The sequence below is a fragment of the Carcharodon carcharias genome, chromosome 26 (genome assembly GCF_017639515.1).
Source record: "Carcharodon carcharias isolate sCarCar2 chromosome 26, sCarCar2.pri, whole genome shotgun sequence".
NCBI lineage: Eukaryota > Metazoa > Chordata > Chondrichthyes > Lamniformes > Lamnidae > Carcharodon > Carcharodon carcharias.
The window spans coordinates 26,390,027-26,397,584 of record NC_054492.1 but is presented as its reverse complement, the minus strand read 5'-3'; the positions used below and the strand labels follow the sequence as shown (position 1 = coordinate 26,397,584).

The 7,558-nt window shown below is 51.2% G+C and overlaps 1 non-coding gene across 1 annotated transcript; it reads left to right on the top strand.

The window, feature by feature from the left end:
* Positions 1 to 4,248: 4,248 nt before the first annotated feature.
* Positions 4,249 to 4,435, top strand: LOC121270078. Its single transcript, XR_005941477.1, has one exon. It is a non-coding gene; the product is annotated as a U2 spliceosomal RNA (small nuclear RNA).
* Positions 4,436 to 7,558: the final 3,123 nt, after the last annotated feature.

The window sequence follows — 7,558 nt, the reverse complement described above, 5'->3', positions numbered from 1 at the left end:
GCACGGAACCTGCTGTATAGAAGCAGCCGGAACGCAGGACACGTACGCCTTCGAAACGTAAAGGCGGTCGAGTCTGGACGCTCCGACTCCAGGTGACACAAAGGTGAACACGCTGGAGTCAGGATGGAGATTTCGCCAGACGTCCACTAAGTCGAAGGACCTGACCAGCTCCCGCAACTTACTCACACTTCGCGTGCAGTACGGGGTACCGTGACGGTCCCGGACCCCGAGGGTGCAATTGAAATCCCCCCCGAGGACGATGCACTCGCCAGCATCGATGGAGCCGAGATGAGTGGACACTTCTTCAAAGAAGCTCGCTTGCTGCTGCGTGCCTAGGGGAGCGTACACATTCACAAAGTGAAGCACCGCCCCCCCCAGATGCACAGTCAGGTGCAGCAACCGGCCTGGCACCGGCTCCTTGACCCCCAAGATCTCCGGCTGAAAATGCGGGGCCAACAAGATAGCCACCCCGCCCGAATTGGAGGCTAGGTGACTCATGTAGACCCCCCCTCGCCACTCCAGGAGCCACGTGGCTTCGTCTCCTGGAACGGTATAGGTTTCTTGCAGGAAGCACAACGCATACTTCCCGTCCCCGAGGACCAAGAAGTTCTGGAACCTGCGCTGTGTGTCCCTGCTGCCGCGGATGCTGAGGCTGGCTATAGTCGTCTTCATTGTCAAAGGTACATCAAACCTTCACCTTAAGTCATTAAAAAGAAGAAGAGGACTTTTTAGTCCTTCCTCTCCTTCAGGAGACCAGCGAGAAACGTTTGGACCCTCCGCCGCGCGTTCCTATCCAACTCGGGAGACATGAGAGCCTCGCGAGTGGACCAGAACACCAGCGGAAACGAATGCCACCGGTCCAAGGCCAACTGAACACTGTCTCGGCGACCGCGGTGCCCCGACAAAATGTCCCGGAGTTCCCTTGGGGGGATGAGGGGGGAGTCAGTAGAGGGCACCAGGGGATCCACCGCCTCGCTTGAGAGCGACTCAGCTTAATCCCCAACGTTCACCACCGACACCCCGTCCTCCTCCGGGTCGTCGCCTCCAGCTTCCGACACCTCCCCCGCATTGAGTACGGGGGCTGATTCGGAGCTGCCAGCTGGCTCTATCTGTGCCTCGATCCCACCCCCAGGATCAAGGCCAGAGGAGTCCTCTCTGGTCTCCTCTAAACTTTTTGGGCCAGAGGGCAGCAGCAGTTCTGATGCCCGCTCTCCTCCCGGCATCGGGTCGTCCGGGGATCTCAGGACAAGCTCCTGACCTAAACATAGGACGCCCGGTGTCAAGGTTTGGGAGGGAGCGGGAAGGCCCTCCTTTTCGCCGCCACCCAATGACGCATTTATATTTTTTAAAATTTCCAAGCTGCAGTCCCCCGACGAGCCAGAAGGTACCTCGGGGGTGTTAAGTGCACTGGAGACGGACACCACCACAAGGGAGGTGCCCTCAGTGACCCCCGAGGGGCCCTGTTCAGGGGACTGCAGCAGACTGGTAGGGGGAACAGTGGTAGGGGTAGGGGTTTCAGGTTCCCCCAGAGGGCAGGGCGAGGTTTTACTGGGTGGAGACGCCACCACCTCTTCATCAGGGGAAGGGACACACCCAACTTCTTCAGTTTGGGCGTCGCCCACTTCCTCCTCCGAAGCGTGACGTCTCTTCCGGGTCAGGCTGGGGACTAGGGAGACCTCCATTTCCGAGGCCCCCTCCTCCTTGCCCAGCCCTCCCGGACACTCCACCCTCTGGGTTTTCAATGTTTGTTTCCCCGGCTCGGGGTCCCGTGTCTTTTCCCCGCCGGCCCCGGGTGCACGCGCAGGGACGACGCCGGGCCCAGCACTCGGCGCCTTAGCGCCGACGGACCCGGGAGCACACGCGGACACGACGCCGGGGCCGGATGATGTTTTTTCCCCCGAGCCGCTTTTTCCAGGTGTTTGGGGGGTTTGGGGCGTTTCAGGGGCCGCCTCCAAATTTCGGGTCTTCCTCCGCGCCTTCTTACGGCGCGGGGGCGCTCCCCCCACCTCACCGGCAGCCGAGATGGCAGCTGCTGCCGGGGTCGCTTCCCCTTGAGGGGAGGGAGATGGAGTGGTGGCGGGGGGAGGAGAGGCGGTGCCAGCCGCGGCCGCTTGGGTGGAGCTCGTGGCCTTGGAGGCGGGGCAGTTCTTTCTTACGTGCCCCACCTCCTTACAAGCATGGCACCGCATGCCCTCCGTGGTCCAGAGGACCCGATAGGCGGTCCCCACAAAATTAACTGAGAAGGCCCCCTCCAGGCACTCCTCCTGGGCCAAGCGGACGAAAACTTGGCACCGGAAGGAGTACACGTGGCGGAGGGCCGAGTCTTTGAGGCCGAGTGGGACTGGCGCAACCACTGACCTGACCTCCCCCAGCTTATTAAGGTGGGGGAGGAGGAGCCCACATGGTATAAAGGGCGGGACATTTGAAATAACAATCTTCTGGGCGGTGGCCTCAAGGGGATCCACCGCCAGAAAAGTCCCACCCACAGTGAGCCCCTTCTGCAGGGCGAGTTGCACCGCCCGCTCGGACCTCAAGAAAAAGATGGCCCTCCCATAAATCTTTGAGGCCGCGACAATGGCTGAGGGGCCGACAACCCCAGCTATAGCCTTTACGCAGACCTCAATAGTCATCTCAGGGTGAGCGTAACATTTTACCCCGAGGGCCCTGGTGAGGAGACGGAATGACGACAGGGCAGCGGGAGCAGCAGGAGCTGCAGAAGCAACCACCCCTGCATAGGTCTTTTTTGTAGGCCCTGCCACCGGTGACAAAGCCGCCTCCACATTAGCCCTCGAGGGCCCGGCCACAGGAGATGTTGAACTGGCCTTAGGGCCAGAGCCACGCCCACCCTGGGAAGGATTGGCCATTTTTTTTTTTAAATTATATATAGTTTTAATATATATATATTTTTTTTAAATATACAATGTTCCTCCCTAGGGAGAGAGGTAGTAATAACCTCCCCCTTTTATACAGGAGAGGAGAGGAGGGAGAGGAGTGAAGGACAGGGAGGCACAGGAAGGAAAAGGGAAAGAGTCCAGGTGGGTGTCTCCAGTGAAAGGTGGACGTTGGGTGGGGGCCTGATGATCTTCTTGCAGGGGGAGGCGATGTCTTCACCAGCCACCGCTGGCCTTACTGGGAAAGGGCTGGGTGGGGCGGGGGGGGTAGCAGAAAGGTGGTTTTAACCACACACCCCCCTCTCTTCCTTCCCCAAACCTTCCTGCAGTCTTCTTTCCTCCCCCTACAAAACACAGTCCTTTATTGCCCCCACCTTACACAAACAATAATGTTGGACACCCACCTAGGATGTTGTTTTGAGACACAGTCCTGGCCTCCTGGCCTTCCTGTCCTGAAGCAGCAACAGAAGCTGTTCTTCTTCTCTCCCTCTCTCTCCTTTTGCTCCACAGGGGCAGGTCCAGCAGCAGCAGCAGCAAACACCCTCAAGTCCAGGAGCAGCAGCAGCAGCAAAAACCCTCGAGTGCAGGAACAGCAGCAGCAAACACCCTCGAGTGCAGGTCCAGCAGCAGCAGCAAACACCCTCGAGTACAGGTCCAGCAGCAGCAGCAAACACCCTCGAGTGCAGGTCCAGCAGCAGCAGCAAACACCCTCGAGTGCAGGTCCAGCAGCAGCAACAAACACCCTCGAGTGCAGGTCCAGCAGCAGCACACAGCAGAAGCAACAACCCCAAAGGCAGCAGCAGAAACAGTTGAAACACTGAGGAGCAGCAACTCCAACACCACACACCTTCTCTCCTCAGTATCAGGAAACCAACTAAATCCACAATTGCCTCCACAAGATCGTTAAGAAAATGAACTCTTGATAATCTTTTAAATGAAAACCAAATCAACAAAATTGGGATAAATCAGGCACAGCCCCTAATTCAGGTAAAACTTAGATTTCCACTGTGTTCCTCATGAGGCAAGATATGTATCAGAGTATTATATCTTTTCATTATTCATTCTCAGGATGTAACTCTTTCGAGTACAAACCCATTTCCATCTGTTTCAGATGAAGTTACATTGTTTCATAGTTTGCCACTGTGAGATTTGAACTCTTGATCTTAGGGTTATAAACCCAGTATCATAACCACTTGGCTATTTAGGCCAAGCCTCACCTCATCTCTGTAATTTCCTCCAGACTCACAGCTATTAATTGCATAGTGATGGTTTAATTGTATACAGGTGTAGGACATTGACTGGGGAGTCACTTGAGTCCCTATAAATAAACGGTGGTGGCCGGTCCGATGGTAGTGGGTTATCGTTGATATTTGCTTAAATAAACGGTGGTATCTGTTCTTTTCAGTTTAATATCTGATACGTCCCTTATCTGGGGACCATATATTAAATTGATTTTTGGAGCAGGGAGATGGAATAGGGGCTTGCTCCGTCCACTCCACGCATCGACCCAGTATTGCAGTATCTCTGGGAACGGTGCACAAAATTTTTTTAAAAAATAAATAAATAAATAAACAAACAAACGGTGACTAAAGCTGTGGTTGTTGGCATATGAGGTGTATGCTTGGAATGTGTAGCTGTATATAACATTGTGTAAAGATTGGCTCTAGTTTCATCCTTAAACGATTGGCTTTCTGGAATAGAACAATAGCCCACTGTGAGATTTCTATGTTCCTCAATTCTAGCCTCTTGCACGTTCTTGCTTTCCATCACTTCCACCATCGCTGGCTGTGCCTTCGGCTGCCTGGATCCCAGCTGTCTGGAACCCCGCCCCCAACATCTCTGCTTCTCTAGGACTTTGTCCTCCGTCCAGATGTTCTCCCTTTGGTCAAGTTTAGTCAAGAGAACTCTCTCTTTGGTCAAGTTTTGCTCACCTGTCCTGATATCTCTTTATGTGACTCGGTGTTGAAGTTTGATTATGATCCTGTGAAGTACTTCAGGATGTTTCATTTCAGTAGAAAATGCCATTTAAATGCAAGTTGCTGTTGGTATTGAAACACTAGTTGTTTTAATGTTTGGATTGAAAGGGTTGGTGTTAATCTGCGTGGTTGGATGCCTCAGTTCAAATGATCTGTATTGTTTGGCAGGTTTGATATAGGTTCTTGAAAACCAAATTAATTGGGGTTACAGCCTGAGCAATACCCTATTGAATAATTAAATAGAAAAACGAAACTGTCGAATGTGTTATTGATGTAGTGCAGATAATTAACAATAGAGTCTATAACCAATCCTAAAATTATCATCTTTAGCACTGCAGTAGATGTGACAAGGTTTAGTGTTTAATTAAATCAGTTCTGCAGTGCATTTTAAAAATTATTTACTTTTAGAGATTTGAAGTTCAGGTTTTACAGCATTCTCTTCTGATAGGTATAGGTTCATTTGACCCTGTCTGTTGTATACTTTGGGACATTCATTTATTTGATTTTCAGTTTATCCTTGTTATTCCCCTCAAACTGAATGGTACAGTTGTATAGTTAGAGTTACTGGACTAATAATTCAGAAATATGGGTTCAAATCCCCCATCATGCCTATTGGGGAATTTAATTGGTTAATTTAGTAAGAAGTTTAGTAATGATGGCCATGAAATTATCAGGTTGCCATAATCGGCCCTTGAGGGAAGATTAAAAAATGTGTACATAAAGGGGAGTAGGATGAGCTGAATTGCTCTTGCGAAGAGCCAGCATTGGCTCGATGAGCTAAATGGCCCCCTTCTGTGCTTTAAGCATTCTATGAAACCTACACTGCCTGGCGTATATGCGACTCCAGACACAGCAAGGTGGCTGATTCTTATATGTCATCTGAAATGGCTGAGTAAGCCGTTCTGTTATATTAAAACAGCTGATGTTGTGTATAGGCTGGACCAGGTTTCCTTCACTGAAGAGCGTTCATGAATGAAGTGGGTTTTTAAGGCAATCCAATAGCTTTATCATCACCATTACTGCTACTAGCTTTTAATTAATTAACAGAATTCAGATTCATAACCTGCCGTAGTGGGGTTTGAACTCACGCCCATTGGATTATTAGTGCAGGTCCCTGGATACCTAGTGCAGCAACAGAGTCACTTTGCTACCGTACACTTTCCCTTTAGCTCCCAATGCCAACCTTCTGTCGTCCTTTCTCTTACCCTCTCATCCAATGGCTATCCCCCATCCCTAACCACCCCCCACCTCCCATGCCTGTTCCACATGAAGGTCTGTCGGGATGTGGACTGTAGTTTGCATCACTAGCTAGTGTACCTTTCTAAGAATGCTTCCGGTTTTCATTTCCAACTGGGTTGATACATTATAAAAACAAAAAAACTGCGGATGCTGGAAATCCAAAACAAAAACAAAAACAGAATTACCTGGAAAAACTCAGCAGGTCTGGCAGCATCGGCGGAGAAGAAAAGAGTTGACGTTTCGAGTCCTCATGACCCTTCGACAGAACTTGTGTTCGAGTCCAAGAAAGAGTTGAAATATAAGCTGGTTTAAGGTGTGTGTGTGGGGGGCGGAGAGAGAGAGAGAGAGAGAGAGGTGGAGTGGGGGTGTGGTTCTAGGGACAAACAAGCAGTGATAGAAGCAGATCATCCCTAGGAATCAAGACCCAGGGTCCGAAGGCCCACTCACAGCCAATCAGAGGCTGGCTCAGCAGTGCCACAGTGGAAGGTGATGGCTGCTGTAGGAAAGACACCTCCCGGACAGACAGGATCGTGGACTGACCCAGGCCATGGGTAAGTAATGTGGGGGCGGGTGGGTTTCACAGGGTGGGGGTCATGGAGAGAGAGGTGCAGGGGGTTCAGCAGAAAAGGGCAAGGGGTGGCTCTCAGCAGACCTTTGTTCAGGCACTGAGCACCTTTGATCGAGAGGCACCTCCCCCAGGGGTGACAAGCGGGCTGCAAGGTTTTAGCTGTTGTGCACGCTACACGATGACAGGTCCTCATGCAGCTGGGTTAATCCCAGTGGTTGTGAGATAAGGCTTCTAAGTGATCATTAATTGGCCACTTAAGGGCCTCAGTTGGCTGCAGGTGGGAAGGTCGACCATGGGCCTTCCTGCCCAGAACTTAATTCTGCCGGAGGCGATAAGGCAGCAAGGTTCCGGTGTGCTACCACCTCGCCTAATTACATTCCCTATCCACTGCCAGTGAGAGCACAAGATTCTGGCCCCTATGACCAGATAATCTGCTTTAGTGATGTTGATTGAAGTGCAAATATTGGTCAGGACACAAGGATAACTCAGTTTCTCTGGTCCAAAATAGTTGTATAAAGGCTAGAGGTCATGGGATCCTTTACATACACTTCTCAAGGGTTCAATGTATTTGCCAAAACTTGGCACCTCCGACAGCGCAGCAGTCCCTCAGCAATGCAGTGTGACTCTTACCCTGGATTATGTGTTCTAGACTCTGCAGTGGGATTTTAACTCTCAACCCCCTGACTCACAGATGAGAGTGCTACCCATTGGAGCCTTGACTAACACTGAAAACTGGCAGAAAGAACCTATGAAAGGCCCATTGCAACATTGGTGCAGTCAACGGTAATACAGACAGGTGCATATTACTGACTGCTAAGCTAATGGATACAGGATACATTCGTATTGTTTTCTACTCTGACATTTTAACTGGTGACTTAACCTGT